This window comes from Coturnix japonica, chromosome 25 (assembly GCF_054131305.1).
Source record: "Coturnix japonica strain WE chromosome 25, WE-NBRP24, whole genome shotgun sequence".
Lineage (NCBI taxonomy): Eukaryota > Metazoa > Chordata > Aves > Galliformes > Phasianidae > Coturnix > Coturnix japonica.
This window is the reverse complement of record NC_140687.1, coordinates 7,394,639-7,412,176: the sequence shown is the minus strand read 5'-3', so window position 1 is coordinate 7,412,176 and position 17,538 is coordinate 7,394,639. Positions and strand designations below refer to the sequence as shown.

The window sequence follows — 17,538 nt, the reverse complement described above, 5'->3', positions numbered from 1 at the left end:
CAAACTAAAGTTCCTAATCACTGCAGAATCCCAGTGCAACAGACTAAATACTCCAGACGCCATTGAAAAAACTGGTAATCCTTTGGAACATTCATAAAAACAGCAGGATAAGCACATGGAGCTTATAAAGAGAAAAATCCAAATATTCAAAAAATGAAGATAGTCATGCAGTGTGAGATTATATACAAGCACGGAATGTCATCCCACAGAAGGAAAAAAGAAAGAAAGAATAATTATTTGAGCAACTCAAGTATCGAACACTTGAGGAACCTAGTGAGGAAGGAAAGAGAACCAGGTGATGAACAATTTCACTAGATTTTGATAAATAAATGTTCTTTTTCATTATCGTGTTCTTTTTCATTAATCATCCTATCATGTAAATTAGGGGAAACAATTGTGAAGTTTGAAAGAGAACAGAACAGGTTATTTATTAACTTATCAATTCCTAGGGTTGGCAAATCTCACTCAATGAACAACTAATACAATGTGGTAGTTTATCTTAATATCTACTCTTTTGCCTCAAACCACAAATCTACTGCATGTTCTGCCAAAGCAACAATTTTTAGGAAAAACTTACAGCAGAAGAAAGGTTGGCAGATGAGAGACTCTTCTTAAGGAGGAAAAAAAAAAAAAAAAAAAAAAAAAAGAATTGGCTGGAAAAAGAGTTTCCTTTTATCTCATAGGAAATTGCCTTCAAATCACTTATTTGAAGTGACACAACTATTTTCCCATAAAGGCACCATACCTTGGCTGTAAAATCCAGTTCTTCTTCCTCAGAATTATTCCAGGTGCCATTACTGCCCTCTTTTTCAGAACTTCAAAAACAACGAAAAGTAAGTACTGGTCCTCTCAAATAATTCCTCAAATAAGCATTTGGTATTTTTATAAGACTCACCTGGTTGAGTATCCTTCGAAAAAGTCATCCATTGCTGTTCAATTATAAATCGACATGTTGAGATTAGATTTTGCATACTAAAAATGAACCAATACAGACATTTAACATGAAAACAGCTCATAAGAGTACAGAAGCTGAAGTGGCCAATTCAATAAGAACAGCATGAAGGAAAGTATTTACAAAACAAATGCTTTTTCAAATTATACTGAAAAACAAATCAGACATATCTACAATATCTACCATTTTTTTGCTGCCGTACCTTGCTATGGATTATAAATAAATATAAAGTATATTTATAAATACAAAGAAAATCAAAAAGCTACTCAGGATACTCAGGAGCTATAGGTTATCCCTAGCTAGAAGAATCACCAGCATTTCTCTACAGTGAATCAAAAAATGATATACTTGAGACAAAAGGAGCATTAGCAGGGCATGCTATACTACACCCCCAAGTTTTTATCAGTTCAGTGAAGGTAGTAACTCACACCTAAGACTATAGGATAGGTCAGGTCAAAAGGGATCTCTGGAAGTCTCTCAGCCAACTACTTAAAGCCAGCTCAGCTTTGAGGTCAGGAAAAGTTGGTCAGGGTTTTATTCAGTCTAGTCTTGAACACCTCCAAGAGAAGGTTCACAACTTCTCTATTTTGCCATCCTTATCACGGCAACACTTTTCATCTCCAGCTAGAAACCATCTTGCTTCCATTTATACCTCTTGCCATCTTCGCTTCCTGTCAAGTATCACAGGGAAGCATCTGGCTTTGTCTTCTCATCTGCATTGGACGCTGCAGTTAGGGCCCTTCAAAGCTGCCTCTTCTTCAGGCTGAGTAAGTCCACTTTCTCAGCCCTCTCTCACAGGGCAAATACTCCTTCACAAATATGATGGCTCCCTAGAGAATTAGCTTGCTATTGATCGATCGACCTCTCACGTAGAAGGAACTCAAAATTACAGCCAAGGCACAGTCAAGTGAGTGCTAAACAGGGGCTGACAATCGCTTCTCTCAGTCTCCTGGCTTTGCTACTCTTAGCACAGTGCAAGCTGCAGCCCTTAGCTGCCAGAGCACCCTGCTGCCTCATGCTCAGCTTGCCTTCAGACAGGTCTGTGTCCTTTCTCAGCAGAGCTGCTCCCCTGCCGTGCAGTCCCATCATGTTTTGTAGGAAGGGGCTTTTTCACCCCAAATGGGTCTTGGTATTTGCCCCCGATGGATTTCTTAAGATGCCTGCCAGTCTATTGCCCTGGCTCATTGAAGTCCCTCTGAATGCCAGCTCTGTGCTGAAGCATATCCAACAATTGCTCTTACTTCAGATCATTAGCAACCCTGATGAGAGCGCCCTGCAGTAAATCCTTCAGGTCACCGTTCTAATGAAAACTGCAGTCTAGGAACACAATTTTTGAAGCGCTAACACCTCTTAACAACTAAAACATAATAGAAGTACTTTCTGATTCCCAGCACAGAAGGGAAAACAGACATATCTGATCTCCACATAGAAATCATAATTCCTGAAGTTTCTGAACTGTTAAATATTATAACAAAAAGAAGGGTTACTACTAACAACCTACAAATGAGTGTACAAATTTTGCCTTTCCTAAACACAGTATGCGAGAATATTCCCTGATCTGAACACAGCTTTCTGAGATGCAGTACAGTATAAATGTTCAAAGAAATCTCATGGAGAAAAAAGCTAGAGGCTGAAACTTCCCATCTGAGGGCATCTTAAATGGTTCAAATGCTAACAATCTGATTTTTGATGTTTTCCACTACAGAAAACACAGAATATTCTTAAATGCTAATGGAATCCTGCTGTATGTAAAGCTAAATAACTAACTCAGTACTATGACTCTATCTGCTAACTTTCCACGCAGAACAGAAAATTGCTGCTGTGTGGAACAGTTAAACTCTGGACGAACGACTTCAGTTACATCTTCAATGAGTACCACTAGAAGTAAGGAAAACAGCTCATTAAATTACCTATACTTTTGCTTTCAACATATAAATACTGCCAATGATCCTGCTATCCTTTAGAAGGCGAGACAGGAATTTGATGAGATAGCTTTCAGCTAGACCAAAACCACAGCCATGATGCACTGACACAGAAATGAGATCTAGTCTTCAGGGACCCGTTTCCACTTTAACTGAAGCCTATATCACCATTTCTGAGCAAGAGGAGAACAGATTACAAAACAAACAACCCCAAAACCAACACTATCACAAGTGATAAAAGCAAATGCTGAATTCAGTAATAAGGGACTCATGCAAAACATGCAAAGAAACAAAAGCTGCCCCAAAATCCACTCTAACTCATAGATCTTAAATCATCAAGATACAGATCTGCAAGATAATAAGCACCTATGATGAATAAGTATTTGTGTATCACAAGACATGTGTGGTATTTAAAATACTGCTGTGCAGAATGAATACCTTCACTCGATTCTCCTGTTCTCAGAGTCTGCTCAGGGGACCGTTGCATTTCTATATCCATTAAGGGAAAGGCATGGAAAGGACAGACAACAATGACATCAGAATAAATGCGGAATCTCACAAGTTTGGAAAATACAAAAAGCACACACACAAAGCTACAGCACTGGGAGAATGCGCTGTGACTATGACATGCATTTGTGTGCATGTGTACATCTGTGTGTCAAAAGAGAAACTGTGGAACACTACCTTGACATCAAATTCTTTCACAATAAATCTGTTACTTTTCTCTGGAGCAGAAGATTGTCCTACTTACATGGATTTTATCACATACACATGCAGTGCTGTGGAAAAACAGCTACTATCAGAAACATACACTTAAGAGAAAGTTTAAAAGAATCATAGGATGGCTTGGGTTGAAAAGAACCTCAAGATGATTTCTCATCCCTTCTGGCTTTTCTCTGTTTCCTTAAGAGGGAATACAGGAAAAGTTTTATCTGACCTCAGGAGATAAAAATCACACAGAAGTGATAATTTACTTTTGTAAAGAGTTTTACAATGCTGAGACAATTCCTCTAATCATAGAAACACTAAGGTTGGAAAAGATTATCAAGTCCAATTGCAAATGACTCAGGGAAACGCTGAACAATACACTAGTATGTGCTGCAGTGGCCAAACATACTGTCACTGCAAACATACTAGAAACAGAAATAGCACAACTACTGTTTTCCTCAAAAAGAAATTGTTACTTAAAATCTAAGAGATCGGTCATTCAATACGTTCTGGAAGCCAATCTGTACGTGATTAATAAAAGGGTTCATGTTCTGACATCCAAATAATCATGAGCAAACTTGTTGAAAAATGCTGACCTGTTCAACATTCTTCAGAATCTCCTCTTCTAATTAGAAAGTACAAAAGTAGCAGAAAGGATAAGGTCAAAATTTTAGATAGCAGAAAAATAAAACAGAAGAGCAAAAGACAATAAAAGAATTCCAAAGTGGGTATTTCTCTGGTCTCTCTCTCAACATCCCGGCTTCTCTAAAGGACACTTTTAAGACTGTTACTGTGGCATATTAAAAGGACTCTCATGATTCAGGGTGTGGATGCAATCAGAGACTGCAGAATTAATTCCAATATTGTTTCTACTACGCTACTGAACTTTCTCTCTGCTCCCTCCTACTCCTCATGCTGGTGTCATCTTTAAGGGACTGAGCACAGGGAGAATCACAGAATGGTTTGAGTTGGAACAGACCTTTAATATCATCTAAATCCAACTCCCTGCTATAGGCAGGGACACCTCCCTCTAGACCAGGTTGCTCAAAGCCCCATCCACCTTTGGCTTTGAATGCTTGCAGGGAGGGAGCATTTACAACCTCTCTGGGCAAGCTGTTCCAGTGTCTCATCCCCCTCACAGTAAAGAATTTCTTCCTGATATCTAGTCTAAATGTACCCTCTACTTGGAAGAAGAAACCCTCAAATCACATATTTTAAATTAACCCAGGCCTGTTAGTCCTTACAATGGGGTACCAGAGCAAATATCTACGTGCATGGAAGGTAGCAACTGAGTGGATTTGGATAAAAAAAAGTATTTCAATGATTAAACCAACTGTATCGAGCCCCACTGAAAAACAAGCAAACAAAACTTCAAAACCAAGCTACGAAGAAACTTTTTCAACCACTCTCTAGTTCAAAGTAACTGCTCCTAAGTCAAAGGCAACATCACTTGGGTCTAAAATCTATACTTCCATCTGGGATAAGTCCAGGAAGAAAAAATATGCCATGTATTCTTTGATCATATTTCTCAGTCTTTATAATAAAAAAGTAATGACTTGTGTTTGAACAGTCTGCTGCCCATCTGACACATGATTCTCACAAAACCCTTAAAAATAAGGAACAAATAAAACCTCGTACGTTGGGGCTTGAAACGTAAACTGCAAGGCAATCTCATTCATACTAAAATAGCAACTTTCTAAGATTCATTTAGGGCAATTTGAGCTTATAAACGCTGCCTGGATTTTACAAATTCATTGAAGGAATGTATTTCTTTTATTTACAAGGCAATGAGAAAATGTAACAGTTTTTCTGGATCACAAAGTCTTTCTCAGTTGTTTTTTTTTTTCTTTTTTAAATAAAAGTAATTGAAAAAAACATTATTTGATTATAAATCAAACCATGTCCAAAAAGATACGGTGTATACAAACAATGTACTGTTGTTGCTTATGAAGTTATTTTTCCAAGACAATTTTTGTTACGTCTCCACAACACAAACAAAAGCAATTGTAATTGAAGGTGAGAAATTATGTCTCCCAAAAAAGGAGCTTTATGCAGGTGAAACTATTAAAATTAAAACAAAGTGACAGAAATCCAGTGGTAATCAACAAAAGATGCATCTTCTTGCAATTCATCTGCTGCTTCGCTGCTACAGAAGATAAAACTACTATTTGGGATGAAACTACAGCTTTTGCAATTGGATTTTCTGAACAACAATCTAAATGATCATCTCTAAGAAAAATTGCACACCCATAAAACAAGGCTACTTTAACCTATTTTGTTTCTTCTCTTCCCTCCTCCCCCTTGCTAAAGGGACAATTTAAATAAATGGGCAACTTGATGTGCTGAAAGTGACAACTGTATGAGCAGATGGATGTAGTGCACACAAATCACAACTGTCCCCACAGCCTGTGGAGATGCAGTGTAAACTAGCAGCAAGCAAACACATTCATAACACTTCTTATTACAGTCCACCTGATGCTTCCACTGAAGTCCACACTGAGCACGGTGAATTTAAAAGATGCAAACCAACCTAAGGAAGGGGCCACCACGATTCTGCCCATTAGCTCTACCACAGTTAAGTATCCTACCTCCTCTGCTCGAAGCAGCTGCACTCAACGTAAAGCCAGCAGCTCTTGCCTGGTGAGGAGTCACTGGCACAGGGATGCCTCCTTTAGCACCTGCAGAAGCTTCCCCTGCGTTCTCATGGTCTGCATATTCTGCCAGTGTTTTACTAAGACTATGGAGAGCAAAAAAGGAAATGCATTTGGGAAAAATAATCCCATAGCTACATAAACACTTAATGGGATAATAAGAGCCTTATACTATCCATCCTAAACATAACCATAGCCAAAACAATTTTCATATTCAGTAAGTGTAACATACTCTACTTTTTGCAAACCGTAACATACTCAAATATAATGGACACATCTATTTTATAGATGCACATCCAGATCTATGAAGTTATTTACTTCTGCTCGGTACCCTTTGCAGTCCAGTTTTTACAAATACAACCACTCTTATGAATGAACACCCATGGGTAAAATACTTATGTGTAGGAGGAGTTAAACTGCTTAGTAATTTAACAAAAGAAATAACAGCTAGATCTCCTCTGAAACAAAACAGGTGGTTCCTGGTCAGTGGAACTGAAGACAGTAATAACAAGGGTTCTGTTTTGAGAAGAATTTACAAACATTTCAGTTTTTCAAGTTGAACTTCTGCGTCTGTGGGCTACAGACACATTTTAATAGTGTATAGCAGGCAGACATCAGCTTAGAAACAAACACTTGAAATCTTACAGAGAATTTTGAGCAGAAGCCCTTTTCTCAATTTTCAAATTAACACCAGACACATGAACAGTATATGTGAGAGGATGTCAATGAACACATCTTCAAACTAGCACCGTTAAACTTGGTGCTGTTACCAAAAAGGTTCAAACTCAACACTGATAACTAAAAACCTAGCAATAAATTTAAAAGTTTACCTAGCATTTCCATGAAGAATAGCATAGTCCTCAGCTGTCCATCCATTAACGTCTTTATGGAAAATTTCAGCACCATAGCGAAGAAGTATTTCTACCAACTTAAGCTCCCCACCGGCTGCTGCAGTCATAAGTGGGGTTCTACAGCATCCAAAATACAAGACAAACCATACAATTTAGTCAGACATTGTAATTATTTTAATTCCCATTTGCTCAATCTCAAAGAAAATCACTTTATGAACAGAAAAAAAAGCTTCCATATTAACAACACTTGCATACAAACTTGGCATCAATTTGAAAAACTCTCTCTGGCATAACAGCAATGTTGCTGGCACAATAGCAATTTTCCTGCCACAGCGGCTACCAGAAACAATGTTTTCTTGCAGTTCTCAATGCAGAAAACATGCAATAATGCATGTCACCTGCCAAGCTGAGACCTGCTTTCGCCAGTCACTCAACGAGCTCTTTCTCTGTGTCTTTCTACTTCAATGCTCATTCCCATCCCTCCCATCAGTCCAACCTGAAGACAACTAAGGTGACCTGCAGAGTTTAGACCATCTCCTCACCTTTCACACGGATCTCGAGTGTGAACATCAGCTCCTTTTTTAAGAAGGAGCTCTACCATTTCTTTGTGATTTTCAGAGATAGCAAGAGTAAGAGGAGTACATCCGTCCTGAAAGAACAGAAATAATTCAAGTTAAAAATCAAAAGAAACAAACAAAAAATCTACAATAAAAATATCAATGCAACTTTTTGAACTTCTCTATTGAATCTTGAAATGTACCTTATTCTGAGCATTGATACGGGCACTGTGCTCAATTAACATCCCTGCTAGAAATGTGTTAGGAGTTACAGCAGCCAAGTGAAGGGCAGTGTTGCCACCAGCATCTGCCAGGTTCGGATCAGCACCATGCTCTAGCAGGATCACTGCACATCTTTCTTTCTGGCATTGTACTGCCTGGAAACAACACACACACAAAAAAAAAAAAAAAAGGTAAAATTTCCAGCAGTCATATTTCACTGTGTCACTACTACTACAACTTCCCATTCCTGGAATATAAAAGCATCTGCCAAGATTAGCTAGCACATGCCAAAGCCACACTGATTACAGCATGCATGCTTCTACACAGACTTACTTAAAGAATCTGGAAAGACATCATTTAATACATAATCAATAATTCCTACTTGCAGCAACATAGTATGTTCTACTTACCTTCATCAGTGGAGATCTGTTATCACTGTCAAAAAGATTTAGCTTACACTTGTTTTCTACTAGAAACGTAACGACATCCTCACGTCCATTTGCACAAGCAAGATGCAGTGGTGTCCTAAAAGTGAAACGTGTAAATTGAAACAGACAGCTAAATAAATATTTTCACTCTGTGGTACATGAACAGGGCAAATTGCATTTCTTTATCCCAATTACCTCCCAAAATAAACAAAATCAAATAAAAACAAGCTTATTCCATTACCAGTGTGCACCAAACCATGTCGCTTAGTACAACATCTACATGTTTCTTGAACACCTCCAGGGACGGTGACTTTACCACCAACCTGGGCAGCCCATTCCAGTGCACAACCACTCTCTGGAGAGGCTTATCCTAGCATCCAACGTGAACCTCCCCTGGTGCAAGCTGAGGCTGTTCCCTCTTGTCCTAACAGCTCCCATCACGGGCAGGCTGATGAGTACCCTCCATAAGACCAGCTTCCTCCAAGGCAGAGAAGATGAGGACGAAATAACAGGCAGAACGTCAAATAACTCATCATGCCTTGTCACAGACATGGAACAACTCGAGGGTGACTGTCCCCACTGAGAAATTCCCAAATAAGTATACAAGATCCTTCACCTCCGAATAGAAGCCTGACAATATTGATCTGAGCACTGTATTTATTATTTATTTAGCACAGTGTACCGCAAAGAGCTCGAATGAGTAATTTAACTGTAACAAACACAACTTTGTGCAGGAGCCCCTCCTCACCCAAAAGCAGCCGTTACCAAGCACTGGGGAATATGACAACCTAAAGGAACCACCATCAGCTTCGCAAGCAAGAAAGCCTTCATGAAGCCAGCAGCCTTATCGCTGCCCTTTCTCACCAGCCCCCAACAGAGCTCTCAGCTCGGAGGAATGCCGAGCAGCCCTACGAGGGATCCAGGCCGGGAGGGCACATCGGAGCGGCCTCTACCGGCCGTCCCAGCCACGCGCGGCCCCCGTTAACAGCAGCCCTCTGTGCCCAGGTCATGCAGCGGGGATCCCGGCCCGGCCCGCCGCCCTTACCGCTGCGCCTTGTCGCGCTCGTCGATGTCGTGCTTCTTCAGTCCTTGCTGCACCAGGGCCAGGTCTCCGGCGGCGGCCCCTCGGTGCAGCTTGGTCAGCTCCTTCCGGCGGATCTCGTACGCACCGGCGGAGCACGCCGAGGCGGCGCTGCCAGGCGGCGGATCCCGTTTTTTCTTCTTTACGAAGCTGAGCATCTTCTTCATGTCGTCTTAAAACTCTGCCGGGCCGAGCCCCGAGCAGGACGCGGAAACACGGCGCACGCTCAGGAAGCCGCGGCCCAACCCACAGGCTGCAGGGCAGCCTCAGGCTCCCAGCCGGAGCCGGGAGCCCCACGTATGCGTTATACGTGCGATATTAAGCGCTACTAAGCGATATGAAGCGATAGTAAGCGATATCAAGAGGATACACATCCGCGGAGAGCAGGAGTGTGCGCGTCTGTAGGCTCGGCTGCCTCAGAAAGCGGTTGGCAACGGTGTGTCCTGGGGCCGTTGCCTTTGGAATAGTCACGGGGATAACCGTCTGCAGGGTTATTTCTTGCCCTACTTGTGGGTATTATTTAATAGGGATCTCAAAGCACGCGTTTTTAACCTGTTACTAAACCAGTTGTCAGCTTTCTGTCTTCAGTTTTCCCATCTTCCCCTCCCCCCCTCCACCTTTGTTCATACTGTTTATTAAATCTTTAATATGGGTGATTTTGAATAATATTTTTAATTCATTCCTGTTAAAAACAAATAGTTCCATTTAATTTTTATTTTTCTTCAGAAATTGGTATTTCCTGTCACAGTTCCTCATATTCTCAGTGTGTTCTCTTTGATAATCTGGAGCTTTCTCTAAGAACCATTGAGCAATTGCTATTCCTGTTGCTGTCTGCATGAGGTGATTCCTCTTCTCTTACCCAGTACTAGATCCACGTAGCACAGTAAGATTTTCAAGTAAGGGCTTAAGTGTGGCTTAAGTGTTGCGTAAGCATTGGCATTTGGGTTAGTCTGCTAAAGACTCACCTTTCCTTTGACATAACAATACGGCTGGATAATTTAGCTCACAATCCTTGCAGCTCTGAGGTACAAAATGGCAGTCTGAAGCTCTCTTTTTGCAGTCTTTATTTTTCCCCTATTAAATCACTGTGTGTATTTTGCTTATTGAAGAGTAACAATGGCAGTAAAGGCTTCTGTGCTGCGTGTTGTCTGGTCATAGAATCTTTTAATCATAGAATGGAATGGCCTGGATTGAAAAGGCCCACAATGACCATCTAGTTTCAACCCCCCTGGATATAGCCACATCCAGCCTGGCCTTGAATGTCTCCAGGGATGGGGCATCCTCAACCCCCTTGGGCAACCTGTTTCAGTGAGTTACCACCCTCTGTGTGAAAAACTTCCTCCTAATATCTAACCTAAACCTCCCCTGCCTTAGTTTCAAACCATTCCCCTTGTCCTATCAGTATCCACAGGTGATTTACTACGCCTGATTTGCAGCTGATGTGTTTACAAGCTGGGAAATCTGGCTGGGCAGATAGCATGTTTCTGCATTGCTTGCTCCAGGGCTTTGAAGAGAACTGGGCAGTTGCAGGTAGAGACTATAGCAGCTCCAGCTCTGTCTAGGTTGGAGAGCTGGAGCTGAGGTGGTGCTTTTGATGTTACACTCTTGCTTCCCTATGCAGCCAATGTGTATGCTTAAATACAGTTTTGCTTGTTCCTGGTCCAGTCTGAAGCTCTCACACTGTATCTCATGCACATGGTCTGTTAATCCTCAGCTGGATTAACAGCTAGTTTCTATTGATAATGCTGAAAGAATTCCTTTTGGCTTACTCTAAATGAAAAAGATGCAGCTATGCTTCCCATTTTAACAATGAAAATTAAGAATAGGTTTCAAGATTGAAAAAAAAAATATATCATTTATTTGCTTTCTTTATGACTCCATTTTCAGTTGACATAAATACATGACTTGCAGATTTTCAAATGGAATATATGGAGTTGCAACTAAAAGTTTGATCATGTCTCTCTACCAGACCTCTACAAGTCTCATTTTACCAGAGAGAAATATCCTCCTTCTTACTTGTGTCACCGCTTCTGGCAGTAAATACATTTGTGAGTGACTGTTTTTCAAGGCTGAAGCACAGGAAGAGTAAAATTTCATCAAAACTGTGATCAAAACCTGGAGTTCTCACTGAGAATGGCAATCACTGCCATTAAAGCAGCCTCATGTGGTTGTTTCACAGAAACAAGATCACATATCCCACTAGTTTTGTGGGTTTTTTGGTCTCTTTTTTACATGCTTTAATAATAAAGACTAAAAATTAAGTTTTGTTATTTTGTATATGCAGTGTTTCTTCCTGAAGTTCACACCTTATTGCCACTCTTGCCAGTATCAGTACAGCACAGGGCCTGCAGTCACCTCCCTACCTCCCCAGACCAAATCCATGAATCATTTGCTTCTCATAGGCCTCAGATGAAAATACTATTTTATAACAACTCTAACCACGTTAAGGACAGTGAGACACTTCAAGTCAGTGCTGTGCAGTTCTACAAACTTGGCAAATACCTCTAATGCAGGAGGAATGTCTAACGTGCAGCCTGAGGTCTTCGATACCACAACTAAAGCAGATCTAAACCTGAAAATACTTACACCAGCATGTTAGTGTAAACCCTTACCTTCTCTAGTGTTAACTACGGCTTGCCATAGCATCGTGGCAAGTCTCAAAACCACAAACGTGGGGAAATAACGAATGGCAGGATTTTCAGAGTAGCCTATGGTCAGCACAGCTTGGGAATTCAGCTCTCCTAGGCCCTCCAGGAAAATGTCATCATGCATTTTCCTCACAGAATTACTTAACTAGTCTCAGGAGCTTGCAAAACCCACAGAGGTTTTTAACTAGCTTACTGAAGCAAAGGCTTGAAGGTTGTCCTGAGGGGCTTCATTCGTTTTGCTTTGTTGCTGAGCTGTGGTTTCCAGTCTGTCACTTCCAGCCTTGAGCCTGAAAGAGAGACAGGCCTTGCTGTGGACATTCACAAGAGCACAACTTCTGAAAGAGCAGTCTTTATGGAGGGAAACTGACAACTTCTACTTTCAAAAACTCACGTTACTTCATTGCATTCCCTTCTATTAGAATTCAAAAAATAGCTTTTTGAAAGGAACATGCACACAATTCTCCCAGCATGGAAAAAGCAACTTCTTGATTGGCAGCCCTCCTAATTACAGGTTAGTAAAACAAGGCAACCAACTTTCATATCACTGAATCTACCCTGCTGAAACGATGCTCAGTGTGCTACAGCAACCTGAGCTCATGCCCCCACTGTAACCTTAAGCTGCTCATAGGAGCAGACACGGAATGCAGCAGCCCCATTCCTTCCCAGTCACTGTCATAGCTGAGTGCACGCTGAAGCATCCTGAGCTACAGAAATGTCCCAGAGAAGGAATCAGCTCTCCACTCTGGGTTGTTACAGCAAAGACCTGAGCACCACTCTCTGGGAACTACGTGGAAACTTAGGACGGACATGGAGAAACCTCAGAGTCCAGAGCTTTGATGTGAGTATATGGCTTGTGTTGTCGTGTAATTTGGTGCCTGTTTACATTAAACATCCCCAATACGGCTGCAGTCTTTCATGTGGCACAAGCTTAGCAAAAGGGCCAATTCACAGTTGGGCATTGAAGGCAGGAGCTTGGGCTCCTCCTAGAATCAGGGATGGGGAGAATTCAGAAATACCCATTGCTCATCCACTGTTAGGTTCATGTCAGCTTCAGTGCAGAAACCTGCAGGGGGAGCAAAGTGTTTCTGTGTATCCACTAGAAGGCTGTTTCTAACACACTGCTTTGCCCCTCCAGCTTGTGAAAAGCACCCAGGCCTGCTAGCAGCATTATGTACCTTGAACAGCTGGCCTAGAGCTTAAGTATTTCAAGGTCTCATTGTTCAGAAGCATAAGGCAGAGGCAGCAGCAGAGGGAGGTGGGTCCAGAGGTGACAAGCCTAGAAGTAAGCAAGCCAAGAAGTAAGCAAGCCAACAGGGGTCCCTGCACATCCTTCAGAGAAAGTACCTCAGAGTACTGGGGAGATTCAGTCTTCCTCTTGCTCTGCTCCTGCTGCGGGCAGGGCACCTATGAAGAATGGACAAAGTGAGACACATTCAGTCTCTTGCAGTGAGTTTTCCTAAGTCTGTTAAGCCCTGTCATCAAAGCTTTGCCATGCTCTCTGTGGGGAAGTGCAGCTGCAAGCTTTGTTAAAAATTGGTGTTATCTAGCTTTACAACGTGAGTTTTCCAGTTATCATGTTCTGTGTTTTTTTTCAAGATTGTAATAGGGCCCTCTGTCAAAAGAAGCCCAACTCTATGCAGAGAGATGTGCATAATCAGGCAGAGCTTTCTAAAGAACAGCACCTGTTGCAGAACGGCGGGAGAAAAGCAAACGATCACACCTGTCATTGACATATGATCAGCTAATCTCGTTTATTCCTTGGCTGCGTGTACATTTATAATACGGATAATTAGCTCATACATATTGCAAAAGTGGAGCTCATCATTGGTTCCCAATTACATACCATCCCCAAGTATCTTTGCAGCTTCTTGTTATCATCCTGAAAGCTACTCCCTTGCTGAGTTCCCAGAACCATGGCTAGTTTCTCACCATCCCAAGGCATCCTGTTGTTCTCACTGTCCTTGCAGGTGTTATGGCTGCTTGATTAACTGCACCGTGTTTACGACCCTTCCCAGCTAACTAGCTGTAAAAAACACTCTCTACATTTCCCTCGTTTTCTTTTAGGCTGAAAAGGCTCAGTTTACCGACCGACTAACCATATTTAACAAGCAATTCAGTTCATTTGTTCAATTAGTTCTCATGTAGTTTTATCCTGCTCCGTAGCTGCTGCTCTGTGAACTCCTTATCTTGATCCATGGCTGCTGCTCCATAAAATTCTTCTTGTATTACAACAATTTCAAGATACTGCCTATAGAATAACAACACTACTTATATTAATAACATAACTATGATAACCCAATCAAGGCCTTGATTGACAATACTCTAAAAGTGAAAAAAGAGACAAGTCAAATACAACATAACAACATTACTGTTAAACCCACTAAAAAGAACAAATATGTCTGTACTGCAACCTAAGTTTCTGCAACCTGAAAATAAATCTGTGAGGGTCCCATTGTGTTAATCTGTACCTGATTTGGAAAAGTCTTCAATTTTCATATACTCTGATACATTGATTTTTTAATGACCACTAAAATTTGTGCAATAAATGCTTTTAAGATGCTCATAACCATGCTCTACTGACTGAGTTATCCGGGCTAATAATTGATTAATGATCGCGCAATTTAATGGAATAGCATGTCAAACAGAACCAATTTTAGAGGACAAATGTACTAGAGTATCACTAGGGGCATTATTACTTACTGACCCTTGAGAAACAGCAAACCGTGTTGGTGGTGGTTGCGACAGGCTGTGCCAGCAGGGCCTTCCCTGCTTCAAAGTGCACCTTTCCTCTCTCACCCATCACAGATTCTCTCCTGCATTCAGGGTCTGAAGGATTTCTTCCAGTTGTACACCACATCCGCATGGCCAGTGCATGATATAGAGCCCAAGTGGAACACCTGCTTGGAAAACAGAATAAACTATCAAATTTAGTTCTATTAGCGTGCACTTTCCTCTAAAATGATGCATGGTTATATTTTCAGGTCCCAATTAGTTGGATGTAAGCATGCGCAGGGTCACCCTGCCATGGACAGGATGGTGGCTGCTCCTGGGTCACAGCTGAGCCCTGTGCTGTGGGGCTGGGCAGGATGGATCACAGGCCCCATGGTTGCCCTGTGACGCACAGCACTGGGAGGTGGGGGCAACGCTGCCCTCTCAGCCTGTTCTTTTCCATTGGGATGTGTATGTCTGCGTTCGTGTGGCTGTAGCTGGGTGTACCATAGGTACTGGTGTCTCAGTACCTGTGTAGGTCGGTATCTCCCATGTGGAAGAGTGGGGGGGTGTTGATCTGGGGAGATGGAGGGTGTGTGTTGATTTGGTGTAGCTACCTCACGGTTCAAGCTGGGTGCTGTTGTCATTGATTTCATTTTGGGGGTGGGCTGGGGCGCTCAAGGGTTTCTGGTGTTGTAACAGCCTCTGCCTGAGGTCGAGGCAATCTGAGTTAAACTGAATCTCGTAATGCTGTTAAGAGTTGTTGTCCCCAAAATGCAGTTCAATCTAGATCCTGTCCCAGGCACTGAACATGATGAGGACAGCCCCAGGAAGCTGGCACAGAGCTCTGCCCTGCTCCCCATCACAGGGGGCTGTGGGGGGGCAGCTCTGAGCCATGCTGTCAGGTTGGGGGGGCAGGTCCCCCAAATGCTAAAGCACAAAGTCCCAACTCAGCTGCAGTCCAGTGAGCGTGGCTTCTTGGCCTCTGCTTCTTCAGATCCTTCCCTTGCTGCCCTGCCTCTTCCTGTGGGCAGGCAGCAGGAGGCCCTGGGGCTGCACTTGCCTGTTTTGCCATCTGTTCCATGCCCCAGAGCACGGTGCCTGCAGGCCCCGTGCTGGGGCTGAGGGCTTTGGCCACAGAGGGTGAAGGTTCAGGGCTGGGCTGCAGATGGGCTCCGTCCTTTCGCACTGTGCTGGGTGCTCCTTTAGGGCTCAGGACTTGCACTGCTTTCTTGTGGTCTCTGAGCCTCTGTGCACCTAATTTTGCTTCTCCCTCGGTGCCTTTGGTGGTGTCAAGCATGGAGATAATAACTGCTGTCCAGGGAGGGAGCTCCTTCCTTTGCTGAGAGCTGGGGGACTTCTTCTTCCTGGCTTCTGCCTCTTGCTCCTGGATCTCCTCCTCCCAGCACACAGGAGCCAGCTTCATGCTCTGCTAAGGGCACTGCACTGCCTGGAGCTGAGCTTTGCACACAAGGGCTGGAGTTGACCCAGAAGTCCAAATGTTTGGGCCCCCAAACCAACCACTGTGAGCCCCTCCAGGGAGCTGCAGCTCTCCCGGCACAAAAGACAAGGCTGTAGGGCTGTCCCCAGCCTGGCCAGCTGCGAGAAGCACAAGGATGCGTTGTTCCTCCCCAGCGCCTCCAAAAGCACAGCTGCTTTGGGCTCCCTGCCTGGGCAGTCTGCTCCCAGGGATGCCCTCCCATCCCACACTGGATGGGCTCCAGGTACGATCCCACAGAGCACCTGTCACTTGTCCCCTTGCCTTGCAGCGTGCTCACCCCTGCTTTGCTCCATCCTGCAGGCAGCATCACCCTCCCCAGGGCTCCCACCAGCTGCCCCTCTCTCCCCGTGCTGCTCCCACCCCAACTGTGAGGGATCCCAGCACAGTCCCACTCCCCCCCCAGGCCTTTCCAGCAAAGCGTTGCCCTTCACCTTCCTGCCACCCCGGGCCTTTGTCCCCATTCCCAGTGGAGCAGCTCTGCCCCTTTAGCTGCTCACTGCTCTGCATCCCACCACCACCCTGCACTCTGCTCCCTGCTCTGCAGTGCTGCACTGCCTGCTCCATCAGCCCATCCCACACAGCAGCAGGTGCCTTTTCTTGCTCAGAGCTGTTGTACAGAGCCCAACTCCTGTTGGTGAAGGCTTTTTTTCTCTGCTGGGTGGTGCAGCCCAGCACTGCGCTCTAGGTTTGTCAAGGTGTGTACAAATATTTGATCCCTCGATGTGTTCCTGTAAATAGTGTAACTTATTTCGCTCTCATGATGTACGTTGGTTTGAATTGTTTCCCGATGGATGTGTTTGTTCCTCGCCTCTTTGTCTTCACAAATAAAGCGTTACTGAAAGGAAGAGACAAAGCAGTGCTGACTGTTATGGGGAAGAACAGAGCTGGGAGCCGCCCGTCCTGATGTGCATCCTGTCCTTCTGTGCCGTGGGTGCTGTGAGGAAGTGAGCACATGGGAACAGGGTCCTCAGGGACTGCAGGGATGTCCCCGTGGCTCTGGGATGTACCTGAGCAGCTGCCTGGGCTCAGTGAGCCAGCTCAGGGAGCAAAGTGCATTTTGGGGCACTCCACCCTACAAAAAGGTCCTTGAAAGCATCGCAAGGAGGCGACAAAGCTGGTAAGGGCTACGAGGTTCATCCTGTAGGAGAGGCTGAGGACCCCCGGCTCGTCCGAGCTGCAGGAGATGGGGCTGAGAATCCGTCCCGTTGCTCGTTGTGGCTTCCTAAGCAGGGGAATGGCACAGAGCTGTCCGTAACTGATGATGGAAGCGGGGGAGGGCTGAGAAACGCGTCTTTGCCGTGGGGGTGG

The 17,538-nt window shown here is 43.6% G+C and overlaps 1 long non-coding RNA gene and 1 pseudogene across 2 annotated transcripts in view; both read right to left on the bottom strand.

Moving 5' to 3' along the window:
• The window catches only part of LOC146756879 (uncharacterized), a 38,805-nt pseudogene extending 29,096 nt beyond the window's left edge, over positions 1-9,709 (bottom strand). The window contains exons 1-8 of the transcript XR_014937156.1: positions 9,337-9,709; positions 8,274-8,388; positions 7,845-8,018; positions 7,627-7,733; positions 7,064-7,201; positions 6,171-6,319; positions 896-929; positions 746-815 (exon numbers count right to left, since the gene is read on the bottom strand). The product of XR_014937156.1 is annotated as an uncharacterized LOC146756879 (transcript). The remainder of the gene's footprint in view (positions 1-745; positions 816-895; positions 930-6,170; positions 6,320-7,063; positions 7,202-7,626; positions 7,734-7,844; positions 8,019-8,273; positions 8,389-9,336) is intronic.
• A 1,498-nt stretch (positions 9,710-11,207) lies between these two features.
• On the bottom strand, positions 11,208-15,738 carry LOC146756878 (uncharacterized). The gene is made up of 2 exons (XR_014937171.1): positions 13,365-15,738; positions 11,208-12,307 (listed from the first exon to the last, which is right to left on the bottom strand). It is a non-coding gene; the product is annotated as an uncharacterized LOC146756878 (long non-coding RNA).
• Between the last annotated feature and the right edge of the window lie 1,800 nt (positions 15,739-17,538).